This window comes from Bactrocera dorsalis, chromosome 3 (genome assembly GCF_023373825.1).
Source record: "Bactrocera dorsalis isolate Fly_Bdor chromosome 3, ASM2337382v1, whole genome shotgun sequence".
Classification (NCBI taxonomy): domain Eukaryota; kingdom Metazoa; phylum Arthropoda; class Insecta; order Diptera; family Tephritidae; genus Bactrocera; species Bactrocera dorsalis.
In genome coordinates, this window is record NC_064305.1 from 38,541,067 (window position 1) to 38,556,922 (window position 15,856).

The window sequence follows — 15,856 nt, forward strand, 5'->3', positions numbered from 1 at the left end:
GTTCAAAATGGCCGATCTGTCAGCATTTAAGGGATATGAGTACCAACACAACGCAACAAAACAATCGAGTATCGAATACACGTAGCCCGCGAAAAATCAAAAATACTTTTTGTACAAACCTCGTATAAGTAAATAAGCATACTAAATACAGTATAATTCGCTCTCTCATATATAAATGCACACACATAACTCATTTAATAGGTGTCAAAAAGTAGCTTCACATGTTAAATTAACTGTGTTGTTGTACGACTTAGAAGGGCCGGAGGGAGGAAGAAAGCTAGAGGGCAAATGATTATCGCTGAAAACGCTGAAATAAGTGTGATGGCAACAACTACTGTATAAATATAGTAGACTCCCGTCTATGCGTGTATATGGCCAGATTTGTATAAACTGTATCTGCGTGTTTTCAATCATCATAATCCGTTATAAAAAATGTTGTTAACAGCTAACCAAACAACGGACATTCCACGCACAAACGCACGCACGGTCCCCACTGCTTCTGCTCACTTGAGCGCCGACTTGACTTCATACTTAAATATGTACTCACGCACGCACATTAACAGAAAATTCAAAGATTTTATATGAAAACATTTTATTTCATATTATTTTAAGAGCTGCAAAAAGAAACTTCATTTGGGAACGCAGCTAAAGATTTATTTCAGTATTAAGTGACGTACATAAACACATACACACACATTAGCATAGCTAATCAGAAACGTGAAAACATGGGTGGAGAGGAAGAACGGCGATTCTGATTACTACCTGACGCAATTCCTGACCGGACACGGATGCTTCCGAGAGTACCTGTACAAATACGGCCACGATAACGGAACAGAATGTTCATTCTGCGGCAATGGCAGCGAAAACGCAGAGCATGTTTTCTTTCACTGCCCGAAATTCGAAGCAGAAAGAAAAGACTTAGAAATTATTATCAACGAACGTGTGACTCCAGAGAATATCGTGCACCACATGATAAAAAACATAATCGTGTGGAGTAAAGTGAAGAATTGGTCCGCAATTGCCCTGCAAGAACTAAGAAAAAAGGAAAGACAACGAAGTAGCGATAGCAGAAGAGTTAGAGAAGAGTAGTCCAGAAAGGCGTCCACGAAGAGCCAATTTTGGCTGAGCCTGGTCCTGCGAAGAAATGCTTAACGGCAGTGAAATGCAGTCGGAGTTAGGGTTTAGTACGTAGGCGTACTGTTACGCAAGTTCAACATGGTCATCCATACTGGGCGTGGTCCCGAAAGAGGTGTAGCCTTAGCGTGCAGTATGAATCATGCATGCCGTCTGGGACTGACGGTATCTATGAACGATTCCCCCTTCGAAACAAAAAAAAAACACATTAGCATAGCAAATAACTGTATATAATAAGCAAATCTATAATACCCTCCACAAATAACAAGTTTTTCAGCGGTTTGTATGGCACCTATAATAAGAAATACAATATATGCAAAATTTCATAAATATAATTTGTAATGCTTTTGTTCGTTCAGTTTGTATAGCAGTATTTGCTATGATGGTTCTTTAAAAAAAAAAAACAAATGCTTTTTTCGACAGAATAAATTTATTTTATTCAAAATACTCACCTTCTGGTTCAATACAGCTTTTTGCATGGTCCAGAAGCATGTCGAATGAATGTTTTAGCTCGTTGGCCGGTATGGCAGGCAGTATTTTGTGCAAGCCTTTTGAATGGCCTCTACGTCTGCATAACGTTTTCCTTTCATGGGAAAATGCATTTTTTTCGAAAAGGAAGAAGTCGCACGGTACCATATCAAGTGAATAAGGGTGTGGTTAATGGTTAAAATGTGATTTTTGGTCAAATAATCGTCCTTCGAATGTTGGATTCTGCGCAATTTTTGGTCGTCAGTCAATTTGTGCGTAACAAACCGTGAACACACCTTTCGTAAGCCCAAATGTTCGGTCAAAATACGATAAATCGATGTTTTGGAGATGTTCTGTTCCATTTCCATGATTTTCACTTTCGGCTAATTTTTGATAAATTCACGCACAGTTTCGATAGAATTTCCGGTGATCACGGATTTTGAATGGCCCACATCTTGATCGTCATTTATGTCCTCACGACGGGATAGGCAATCATCGCCATAAACTTTTTTCATCAATTGAAACGATTCGGTAAAAGTTTTACCAAATTTAAAATAAAATTACAATGTTGGCTCTTTGTTCGAAGCTCATTTTCGTACCGATAACACAAACATACTTACACTTAAAATGCAATAACTTCAATTCCAATCGATAAGGATAGCAAAGCAGATTCTAACGCACCAGTCGACATGCAGATGCCGCCACTAGGGGACGCTATATTCTTGTTTACTTTGGAATGCACCTTGTATCTACAACTGTACCAACGTGGACGGGGCTCTAAACCTAATATTTATTATTATAAAATCTTTACTTTCTCATAGAACTTAAAAATGTGTTCTTGTATTAATCATCTGAACAATGTTTTGAACAAAGCATCGACTTTTGCTAGACAAGCAGCTGATGAAACTAATAATTGAACCGACATGAAGGCTGCTCCTTTTTCCCACATTTCCCATCCATTCCTCAAATACTTAAACTGTTTGAGAATTAAATCGATGTAAAAATTAAATTGTAACATTAAGCTCAAAATTAACAAACTGATTTCTCTGAAAAAAAATTGGATAATATAGGGTGATTTTTAAGAGCTTGATAACTTTTTTAAAAAAAAAAACGCATAAAATTTGCAAAATCTCATCGGTTCTTTATTTGAAACGTTAGATTGGTTCATGACATTTACTTTTTGAAGATAATTTCATTTAAATGTTGACCGCGGCTGCGTCTTAGGTGGTCCATTCGGAAAGTCCAATTTTGGGCAACTTTTTCGAGCATTTCGGCCGGAATAGCCCGAATTTCTTCGGAAATGTTGTCTTCCAAAGCTGGAATAGTTGCTGGCTTATTTCTGTAGACTTTAGACTTGACGTAGCCCCACAAAAAATAGTCTAAAGGCGTTAAATCGCATGATCTTGGTGGCCAACTTACGGGTCCATTTCTTGAGATGAATTGTTGTCCGAAGTTTTCCCTCAAAATGGCCATAGAATCGCGAGCTGTGTGGCATGTAGCGCCATCTTGTTGAAACCACATGTCAACCAAGTTCAGTTCTTCCATTTTTGGCAACAAAAAGTTTGTTAGCATCGAACGATAGCGATCGCCATTCACCGTAACGTTGGGTCCAACAGCATCTTTGAAAAAATACGGTCCAATGATTCCACCAGCGTACAAACCACACCAAACAGTGCATTTTTCGGGATGCATGGGCAGTTCTTGAACGGCTTCTGGTTGCTCTTCACCCCAAATGCGGCAATTTTGCTTATTTACGTAGCCATTCAACCAGAAATGAGCCTCATCGCTGAACAAAAATTTGTCGATAATAACACATTTCGAACCGAACACTGATTTTGGTAATAAAATTCAATGATTTGCAAGCGTTGCTCGTTAGTAAGTCTATTCATGATGAAATGTCAAAGGCTGCTCCTTTTTCCCACATTTCCCATCCATTCCTCAAATACTTAAACTGTTTGAGAATTAAATCGATGTAAAAATTAAATTGTAACATTAAGCTCAAAATTAACAAACTGATTTCTCTGAATATGAATTAAAAGTAAAGGAAATATTTATATTATCTAAATTTACTCTTTTGAGCCGTAGCTTAATCAGCGAATTAACTTTAATTTCTAATTAACTTTAATTAAACGCAAATTTCAGAATAGGCAGTACCGTCAATGCGCACAAAACATTGCCTTAAATACTAATTTTCCTTTGAGTTCATGATTTCGTTGATGATAAAACATTTTATTAGTCAAATTAATAATCATTGCCATGACAAAATAAATATCATGTCAATCCACCTGGCCTTCATGTCTAAAGGAAACTAAAAAATGAAAAGCAGCTTTCACAATTAAATAAGAATGCCATGGTACCACTACAACAAGTTAGAGCAAAAAAGGTCAAAATACTTGTATGTATTTGCTGATAAGCAACAAAATGTACTAGTTGCCGTTGTGCTTTTTCATCTACATATGTCTGCTCATCCCTGTCCCCATAATAAACGCCAACTCCAACAGAGTACTGTATTTAAGGCAAAAGAAGAAATGTGTGACTTCAGTACATTTGTCTGCCTAGCAAGGCGTCAAACATTACATTTGACCGAGAGCTTTGCATGACGTTCATTTTATTTTCAGAGCCACCCGATGATCCCCCACTACTTCCGCGGATGAAAGTACAGGTGTTTAATAGTAAGAAATTGGGATAGATGGGAAGCGAAATCGGAGGAAAGAAACGATTAAAAAAAAAATAAAAACAAAAATTCCGAAAAGGTAAAAAATGTGGGCATGACAAAAAAAATCGAATTAAAGTCAAATTAAAAGTGAGCTGGACATTTTGCTATGAAGCTAAACCAATCACTTTAAGTATGTGTGGAAAGAGGGAGTATATACAGATACCTAAGGCAGGTAAGAGTGGTGAATTCACGAACTCATACACAAACACTACAAAATCATGTTCTCACACACACGCACACAGTAACCTGCAAGATACATTGATAATGAGAGCTGAAGTAGACATTTCCTAGTTAGGAAAATAGCTAACAATGAATTAAGACTCAAATAAAGAGCAGCAGGTACAAGCGGGCATAAAGAACACAATTGGAGACATGAAAACGAACGATGGATAGAATATATGTATAAGGCTAAAGCAGAAGAAAAGCAGCAAAAATGATAACAGACAGCACGAAAGCCGACTAGAAGCGATATATTTGCATATAAATCTTTAATACAAAACATATACAAGCAAATACATCTATACAAAAACAAAATCGTGCGCATATAATCATACGTTTACATAACTACATATCGCTCATTTACTTCAACAGTGTCATAACTCAAAAAACTGATTTTTTGAGTTAAATACAAAAAAATGTGCTCAATATCATGGTTAATATTGTATAAAAAATTCTCTGTGATTAGTAGAAAATTGAGCGCGTGAGATGAAAAAGTGCCGTTATTCCACTTGTTGTGACGCGTCAAATTTTTGCTACAGCATCGACACATTTCAATTAACATGAGTCGTCGTCGTGTAAAGATTATTAGTTTTTCCGCAAAACGATATATTTTGTGTTACACGATTTATGTGAAAAGGTAGTTACATTTTTCATGTTGCTAATTTTCATATAAATAGTATTATTTTGCGTTGTGACTATACTGTTGAAAAATTTTAGTTCCTCATAATTTGCGCAACACAATATGTGACGTTGTTGTTGAAAATAAATTAATTGCGTAACTAGGTATTTTGTTTTGTGACGTTTTTTTCGTGAAAAAAATGGGCTGTGTAGAAATGGCGATTTTGTGTTAATATAAAATATGTCATTATTTACGAAAATAGTATCGGCTATAATATATGTAAAACACCTTCTCATAACGTAAAATGATACGCTATTGCTGATAATAAAATTACGAATTTCGACTTTTTCTAGCTTACTTAGAAATGTTGTTATCCAAAAATAATTGCGGATCTTCTTCATCGTTGTTCTCAGAAGATAGTAACAATTCCATAGTTGATGTGACATACTTCCCAATTTCTGCTAACGATTGCAGTGATAGTGTCTACGGCAATGATGAAGATAACCCACCACATCCGACCGCGGTAAACAGCCTAATTTATGATAACTGCTTCGAGGAAGATTCTCCAGATCTAGAATTATGTACGCCAGTACCTGAACAAAACTCCTTTGATCTACAACCAAGCACATCAACTTCAAACATAAACAATTCTTCCACCATTCTGGTTAGTCCGGCGATGAAAGGAAAAAAAAAGAGGAAACAGCCAGAAAATTGGAAGAAAAATATTGTAAAAAAAAAGAGAAATAGTGGTGAACACTATGAAAGCTTAAAAAAAATTATTCGAAACAAAAGAGAAATTAAACCTCCGTGCAGTGAAAACTGTCGGTATAAATGTTCAAATATATTTAGCGAAGAGCAGAGAAAAGAGATATTTTCCTCATATTGGGCTCTTGGCGACATTGAGAAGCAGAGGCAATTTATTTCCAATTGTATGAAACTCGTTGACACAACTGACTCATTCATTACTACAATTCGATCAGCAAAGAAAACAGGCCACCCATTCTTAGTGCAAGAAATGTTTTATGGAGATTTTTTTGACCTCAAATTACTCTCTAATGACATGGGTCCATTGAATATGGGAGAAATTAAACTCTCTCAAGTGAAAATACTGAAGGTTCAACGAGAGTCACCCAACTCTGTGCTTTTCAAAACATCATACGCTGAGGAGAAATTCAGGGAAGCCACTATAATCAAATCCAAGAAGAAACATAGCACACCGATAGATTTACAAAAAGCCTACCACTCCAAAATCGGAATTCCTAATAATAAAAGACAAGATATCAACGAATTAATTAAAAAGAACTTGATTCCACGTTTTTATCAAGAATTTTATAACAATTTGTGATTCAATATATATGTATTTCCACTATTTACTAATTATTTCTACTATATTTAAAAACTGAAAATGAACTTCATATAAAAATATGTTTTGATGCTATGAATTTTTGTATTTTATTTTTTTACGTTAAAAACCCCCGAAAATAAAATGTCTAAATGTATAAATTTCGCCCATTATTCATAAAAAATAAATATAAAGCTCTTATAAATGGAAATTCGCCTGGAAATGTCATTTTAAAAAACTTTATAAATCATTTTTATTTATTCTGAATATGGGGGTTTGTATTTTATTTCTCAACAATAATGACACATTTAGTTTATAACCGAGAAATTTCTATGTTCTTTCAGAAACAATTACATAATTCAAAGCAAAAAAGTTTTTGTTCAAGAAAAAATTGGGAAATCATTAATTTCGGTCGAATTTCTTCTATAATGTATATTACACATAACATATCACTAGTTTGCAATAAAAATCTGCGATCTTAGCTTTTATTTAACCCACAAAAGAAAGCTGCAAACTAAGAATTGCTCTCCTGAAAAAATGCGTTTTTTTTTTTTGAGTTATGATATGTGTGTAAATATGTGGATTTATGTAGAACTGCGTGTACAGCAAAATGACTGAAAGCAATTAAAATGAAATGCGCATAATACACAACAACACTAGAAGGGGCCAACGCACAAAACCACCAACAACAAAAAGAACAAATGAACGCGTGCCTAACACAGATATAATGTAGAGTGATAACACTGAATGCATGAAAAATGTAGCATGTATTTAGACGATTTAGGTGTGTTACCCATAAAAACCGCTTTAGCATCCATAACACTGTGCTTTGCAGCTCACCGTATAATAATTGACAATGACAAGAGCAAAATAATGGAAAAATACATTACTACTGGTATACTCGTATATGGTAGATGTAGACAGTTTTGTGAGATTTGTCGTTTTTTAGGTTATGTAAATACTTATGCAAACTAGAAATAATAATGAAATGTGATTATGAAGGTTGAATGAGCTCGGTTTGGTTGCGGTCAGCAGGGAAATAAAAGATAGTTTGGCTGAGAATCTGGCAGATTCGAAGCCTCGCCAAATGCTCCAAATTTTAGGAATAAATTTTTCTATTATACTTAAATAACTGCGAACAGGCTTGTAACGGCAATCAACATACAAATCCATCACAATCAAAATCAGGAAAAACATGTTAAATTCAAAACGCATTCAGAATAAAAACTTGTTAAACGAAGTTACTGATGACACTTAAAGCCTTCTCAGTTCTTTCCTATTGCTGGAACTCTGCCTTAAACGTCACTTCAATCAAATAAATTGATCTCCAACGAGCTTTACAATACAAGCCTTAAAGTGCATAGCAAAATGTGCGTTTTGAATAGTAAAAAATGATGAATAATCCATCAAGGGTCTCAACGAAGTAATCACATGACCACCCAACCAGTATATAGCCAACTGTTACCGCTTATACCTCAAAGAGCATATCATATTTTATGGATCCCTAGAGGTAACAGCCTTACTTGCGCAGCGGGAGCTTTGCGTAAACTTCCCTTAAAACAATAGCCATGGAGCTAAGCTAATAGGAGTCAACAAGAAAGACATTCGATCCAGACCAAAAGCAAGACAATGCAGATCATTAGAGCCTGTAATCTAAATATACCACATATACATATATATGAATATAAACAAATAACCAAGCGGCTTTAAAATCACAAAAACAAGAATATAGAAGTTCTAACAGTTAGAGAAAGAAGTCACTGCAGAGCATCTTCTATGCGAATACAAGGCTTAGCATAGGAAAATAATAGCAACCATTGATCGAAAGTTCCTGGAGAATGGAATCAAATGACTTCACAAATCACTATCAACAATTATTCATCAGGCAATTTTTATAGCCAAGTATCAGATGACTCAAGAATGAAGGTCGTTGAACATAACAGCATTGAAGAGGCGTTTTCAACTTTAAAGAATAAGCCATCAAAAACGGGGTTTCTGGTTACTTGGTCTTCTGTTCAAGCTTGATATATCTATTATTATAATATATTCGTATCAGCTGATCAATTGTCTAATGGATTTAATAGTTTTCAGTCAGTCAGTCTCAGTTCAGTCAATTCGTTACTAACAGATAAGCACAAATGAGAATCTCCGAAAGTACAATTACATATCTATGTAAGAGTTATTTTAATAAAAGTATGATGAAGAAGCACCTTTTACTAACAGTTATGCATCACAAATGCAAAGGTGTATGTCTCAGTAGTATACGATCTCTCCAAAATTATCATTAAGCGTTGGCAACCCAAAACGATCAGAAAACTACTACGAGCAGACAAAGTACTTAAAAAAGAACTCGTAGCGTAGCAGACAACTACAGCCACAGCAACGAAAAAGGAAGACGAGATGCCAAAGAACCCGAAATAACAGTAATAAAAACCAACAACATACGACGCAATTTAAGCAACACACTGCAGAAGAGGTAGGCAACAGTAGAAAAGCGACGATGACGATGCCGCACGTAAGCACGAAGAAGCAACAGTGAGCAACGAAAACTGACAGCAAACAAGAAGATATGACGAAAAAACATTGCATACTTTTGAGAGGCACAAACAAACACCAGTCGTACCCTTAAACACGAACATTAAGAAAATTGGCGAGCAGCAGAAATAGCGGTTCTTCCATGAAGGCGAATGCAAAGTCAATACTTGAGTGTATAAGCGAGAAGATTGAGTCGCAGGGAACGACAAAAATCTGGTAACAGTTAAAAACCGTTGTGTACATAGGGCCTGCAAAGATGTTAAAAGCGACCCTTTAGGGTAAAGAGCTTGCAGTAAAACACATTATGATTTTAACACTGGAGCCTCTTTAATGGTAGTACAAATGTCACGCCTCCGTTGTACCAACCAAACAACAACTAATCGGCTAAATAATCAAGTTATAGACGTTAAGTTTTTCTCAGATATGTTAACAATGAGTCGGCACATACGTAATAATGTTTTGATAGGTTCTTTCTACCCAAATCCCTATCGAAGTTGTTTCAGCAAAAAAGCTTAACCGTGTAGATTGATACTGATTTAGATGACTCACAATGGGAGCATCTGAACTACTTAAATATCAAGATAAGAAAGCCTTAAATGGTATAAAGACCCCTCAAAACCAAATTTTTTATAACAATTGATGGTGAAAAAATGTTTCTGAATTCTTGATTTTTTAATCTTAACTCAAAGTTATTTAAAATTATTTTAGAATGAGTCAGAAATTCTCTCAAACTAAGTTTTTTCCTTTTATAAAACGCGTACTCACTTCGAGATATCTTTTTGGAAGCCTATCACAAATTTATGACATGCTGCTAATTGAAAACTTCGAGAGCTATTAACAGTAATACCAGGGACTGCACCCTTCTTTCAATAAATTCTCTTAATCTCTTTCTCTATTGTTTTGGTTCTCTCCACTATTTATTTCGCTATATTTTGCTGCCTCCCTCTTTGGCTTTATTTTGGAGCTCCGTTTAGCATTTTGAAAGTGACATAAATTGAAGTGGGGTGCAGCGTGTACTTAAATCGTAAAGCATTTAAAATTGAGGGTGAATGACGGAAGTAACGTAGAGGGCCGCAGTGCTCACAAACATATGGAAAGCTCGAAATGGATTTGCAAGAAATACTGCTTTCTTAGAAATACTTACTTCTTGTGTTCCAGGCAGCTGCTATGTAGCTCGCTAGTGTAGCAAAGCTTTGCCAAAAGGCCTAACGTATGTTTAGATAAGTGCGCTGTATAACTTTCGGCTGGTACAACATCAAGTGAGTCAGCTGAATGGCGGAAAATCAAACAAGCTCAGCGTCGGGGGAAAAAAATAATAACAGCAACAACCGATTTCTAAGAATAATGTTATTCAGTACGAGAAAGAGGCTCAGCTGAGCAGTGATTGAATGCAATTCGAAAGCGAAGGTACAGGAAAAATCTTAAATGCAGAGCAAATAGCTAATGTGGGGAGTTAAAGTGCCGTTAAGCCAACGTGGCATAAGTTGTAAAGAGTGTGCTCGGAAGGTTAAAAGCAAACTGTGGCGTACCGTGGAGTCATGTGTAAAATATATGGTAATGAATTTGTTTCTTTGTACTCTCTCCCACTTCAAGCTAAGCACATGCTAACACAGGCGTCGTTGGCTCCGACATTAAAAGCTTTGGAACCTCCTGTTCCCGTTATTCCACCAACAACTAACGACATATGTCGAACAACTCAAACAAGTGTAAAACGATAAAAAATTGCAGCCATCAAGAACTTATTTGAGGCTGTGTAATATGGCAAACAAGCACGCACAAACCTTGTATACGTACATATATATCTGTTGACTGCACATTTTAGGCATTACAGGGACCACATGTGTGCACACTTACCCATTTGTACACCCCTTCAACTCTCTCACTTCCTCAACCCACTTTTCACTCGCCATCAACAGCAGGCGAAAGTGAGCGATGCCTGCTTCGCGTTTAATTTATGTTGGTGCGCATACCATATTAAAGTTCGTGTTCAACAAGCTTGTCAACAGGCGTAACAACTGCAGCGATAACAGCAAAAACCACAACAAAAACAACACTCAAAGCGATAACAAAATTATTTGAAATAGTCACTAAATCAGTGCTTTTTATATACACACACACACACATCTACATGTGTATTATCTCGAAAATACAAACATACATTTATCCCGTTTACATACTTTTGCACGCTATTGAGTAATGCAAACGCATTCAGCTGCAGTAACAAGTGCCGTTTTGTAGGTTGCTCATACGACACGGCTTACATTGACAGACATACACCAACGCCACTACTACTTATGCTATTGCAACAACTATCACCACTTAACTGTGTACCTATTGACTGTCACTCAAATGGCGAATGCCACTCGATCTGGGTGAATGTCAGCAGCAAGTGTTTGAGTATGTCGTTTGGTGATGGGTGATTGGTTGGTTGGGAGAAACGCACATTTTTTCATAGGTTTTATAATTGAACAGTTTTTACTCTAAACAAACACATTCTAAGAACCAATCGATGGTAATATGGATTCAAATAACGTATCTTAAAATGAATTATATTTAATTTCAGTAAGAGATCACTATGGATTTCTACAATTGACGCCACTTTGGACCCATTATGCTGAAATTCGGACAGTATTATTATAAGTACTCCTGCAACCAGCTGCTACAGAGTATTATAGCTATGTTAGAGTGAAATTGAATTAAATCGGATGAAAACTCCGTTCACTCCTCATATAACAGTATTTTTCAAAACTACTAAAAGCGCGATAAGTCAATAACTAAATGCGACAGAAACGTAAAAAGTTTCCGTCGGGATGGTATGACAAGGATTTATAGGGACCAGGGTAAAAATTGGACGATGTATGTGGCACCACCGTGAAACCTCGGAACCCTTCTAACCGATTTCGACAAAATTTGGTACGTGGCGTTCTTATGAAAATGGCTCCCATATACAACATATAATGATTTTCGGTTTTCTAACAAACTTTGTGTTCTGTCAGTATTGGAGTTGTATATAGTATATGTATACATAAAAATGCTTGGATTTAGATCCTCAGGCTGACGTTTCACACCGTAAAGTATTTCCTTAGCTTATATTTTTGTAAGTTGTTAGAGTAAAAAATGTTCGGTTGCACCCGAACTTTCTTACTTGTTTTTATTAAACACACTCGTAATTATTGCAAAGAAAATTTGAGATTTCATTCGGTTCGCTTGTTCTGCTGTAGTTTTCTACTTTTTTTAAAGTAAGAGATTTAAAAGTGGTAGCCTGAGCGTATCTTCAATTTTTGTCCTGGCAAAAAAATCCGGATATAAGAGATTTCATTAATTTAGAAGTTCGAAGAAATTCTATTGAAAGAAATCTACCTATGAATTAACTAAGATAGATTCATGTTAACTTAAAGGAAGAATTATATGGACATTATGTTCTCGTCTATCACTATCAACCCTTATTCGATCTTAAATGGGGAAATATCTCCAGAATAGACGTCGGTTTCATTGGAAGTCTCCAAGTATTAATAATTAAGGAAAAAAGTACTTATAATACTAAAGTGGTCTGATGTCGACGGTTTCGACAAAGAAAAAGCTTCTTATTGAGAAAAATACGTGTGCAAAGTTTCAAATCGATATCTCACAGACTGAGGGACTAGTTCACGTATATAAGTACAAACAGGCGAACGATACTAAATCGTTTCAGTTCATTATTTATGAACTTTATAGGGTCTTCAACGTTAGGTGTTACAAACTTCGCAGCAAATTTAATATCATATATCTAAGATGTAAGCTTAGCTGAAAAAGCATCGCGGTTGGCTACTTCATTATCTATGAGCAAGCTCGATTATTGGTCTTTCCCACTGTTAGAACAGCTTTTTAAGCGAATATGATACGCACCTCAATCTCAGTAAACGAGCTAATACCCTCTGAGTCTCTACTTTAAGTGAATACTTTTGCGCTGATTATTTCTAAATTAACTGGAAGGGGTTTCGGTTGATAATCCAACACTTTAGTCAGAAGAACCAGCTTGCCTTTAAGAAATTTAATGCGAAGAAGATAAGCCAAAACTTACAATTTTTGTAGTACAAGGCGTGTGCATTCGTAAATATTCGTGGTGACAATTCTTCGAGGAAAGTTCTACTTGGTTTTGGAAGCTCTCTAGTAGTCACATAGCCTCAAGCAAAACTTCGTAATTACCTATGAGAGGTGGGGTAGATAATAAGAATATGGAGAGAGATTTTCTCGATCTTAAAGTCTCTAGAACTATGATTTTACTTAATTTTTTTTTTATAAAATTTAAATTTATTATTTCAATTAATAGTAAACTATCTTTAATACAATGTGTAGAGTAAAAAAACTGATTTAAGAAGGGTTTACATTTATATATGCAATCGCATTGTTATCAAATCTCAGGAGAGGTAGTTAGAGTTCAATTGGTAAGTCAGTCAGCTACAGAAACAGAAGGATTCCAATTTTTACAGTTGAGCTGATGAGCTGATAGAGACTACCAAAAAGCTTTTTAATTATTTTTTAAGGAAGGAAAAACAAAGTAATATTAATTTCATAGTCAATTAACTTAAAAATAAAATTTTTTGGAGAAACTTTAAACGTGTAAACATTTTCAAAAAAAAACCACATTTCATGTCTTTAACGAAATGAAAGATAAGTGCTTTAGTTTTCAAATATAAACCTAAGGAGTTTAAAGGAATCACGGACACACTACTGATTTTCATAAAAGAAAAATCCGTTTCAATACAACATTAAAACTTTGAACTGCTTAAATACGACAATTGCATAACCAGCATAGTCGCTGTCTTTTAATTCACTTAACAAAGTCAATGTCGTCGTATGTCTCGTACAGCTCATCGTTCCATCGATGCGATATTCGCCGTGGCCAGCACGCAAAGAACCATAAATCTTTCGCAGAACTTTTCTCTCGAAAACTCGTAATGTCGACTTATCACATGTTGTCATCGTCCATGCCTCTGCATCATATAGCAGGGAATAACGATTGATTTATGCATACAGTTTTGCTTCTGTTCGTCGAGAAAGGACTTTACTTCTCAATTGTCTCCTTAGTCGAGGCTGACGCTGTTGTTGGGGTTGATGCTGGTTCCAAGATAGACGAAATTATTCGAAGTTATGATTGTTAACAGTGACATGGGAGCCTAGTCGCGAGTGCGATGGCTGTTTGTTTAATGAGAGAAGATATTTCGTCTTGCCCTCGTTCACCGACAGACCCATTTGCTTCGCTTCCTTCTGCATTCTGTAGAGAGCAGAACCAACGGCACGGTTGGTCAGTTGTTGATTTGCCAGGTCTAAAGCCACACTGATAAGATCCAATCAGTTTGTTGATGGTGGGCAATGGGCTCTCACACAATACGCTCTATAGAACCTTATACGCGATGTTGAGGAGGCTTATCCCACGGTAGTTGGCGCAGATTGTCGGTCTCTCTTTTTTTGGATTGGGCAGAGCACACATAAATTTCAATCGGCACTCAGCAGGCTGGAGAAGTGTTCCCTCCATGATTTATTATGGTCTGGGCATCGGTTACTATTTTACCTTAGGGGGTTCTACAAAAGTGTGCTCCGGTCTTGAAACCTTCTGTTAGTTGCCGCATCTTTTCGTAGAATTTTCGAGCATTATCTCTGTCGACCAGCTTGTCAAGCTCTTCAAACTCACGCATTTCGGCCTCTTTCTTTTTTCTGTCTGCAAATGCGTCTCGCTTCCCTCTTCAACTCTCGGTATCTATCCCATCCCGCACGTGTTGTGGTCGCTCGTAACGTTGCGAGGTAGGCAGTATGTTTTCTCTCCGCTGCGATGCGGCACTCCTCGTCGTACCAGCTGTTCATTTGTAGCTGTATGTCAGGAGCTTGAAATTCCGTCCACATTTCCCTTATACTGAGATGTTGAAGGGTGCTCTCAGTGGGCAGGAGTGCTAGTCGAGTAGAAAATTGTTCGGGTATCTGTTGTGATTGCAGCTTCTCGACGTCGAACGTTCCTTGTGTTTGTTGTCGTGCGTTTTTTGCTGCACAGAAGCGGTTGCAGATATCATGATCGATCTGGTTGGTGGATTTTCGTTCCGGAGACAGCCAGGTATGTTGATGTATTTTTTTATGCTGGAATCTAGTACTACAGATAACCACATTTTGGGCCCAGCGAAGTCGATCAGCCTGAACTCATTTGGGAATGTTTCTTCGTGCATGCTGAATTTACCGACTGTTGCATCAAAGATAACTTCCTTGCCCACCCTGGCATTAAAGTTCTCAAGCACGATTTTGACATCGTGGGGGGAGCAGCTCTCATAGGTACGCTCCAAGTGTTCATAGAAGGGATCTTTGGTCAAATTGTCCTCCTCTTTCATCGGGTCAAGAGCGCAGCGATATGTTGAAGAATATCGGGATGATGTCAGCCTTTATTTTCACGAGGACATCAACCAGCTGGGCAGCGGCACCTACCCAATTAAGGGACCGGACATTCCAGGTGCATGCACTCAAATCGTAGTCCTTATTTCGTTTGCCATGGTCGTCATCAAAAGTGGGTTTTTCTTCCGAGGCTGTTTGTTCCTTTTCACTGAGGGCGCTTTTTTACGCGGCGGGTACTAAACCCAGCGCACAAGTCTGTGGAGTGGATATTTCGCTTTCTCACTTTAGCTCGCCCTCAAACAGATGTTCTTAAGCTACCCAAAGAATACTAGGTCAAAGACCTGAAGTTGTGAGCTGCTTGAGCCATATGTAAAAGAATCGTTTCTGGCCACTCCCAAGTGAATGGCCATCAGAAAACTTTTCTCACTTGCTTGAACTTCTATACATGACTCCATTCTCCAAATTTTAA

General features: G+C 36.9%; 1 protein-coding gene and 1 long non-coding RNA gene across 3 annotated transcripts in view; one reads left to right on the top strand and one right to left on the bottom strand.

Annotated features, from left to right (window-relative positions):
• LOC115066614 (uncharacterized) overlaps nt 1-15,856 on the bottom strand; it is a 317,677-nt gene that overhangs the window by 266,481 nt on the left and 35,340 nt on the right. The gene's annotated exons all lie outside the window — the stretch shown is intronic.
• Nucleotides 3,516-5,882, top strand: LOC125777413 (uncharacterized). Its single transcript, XR_007422294.1, has 2 exons — nt 3,516-5,174; nt 5,510-5,882. It is a non-coding gene; the product is annotated as an uncharacterized LOC125777413 (long non-coding RNA).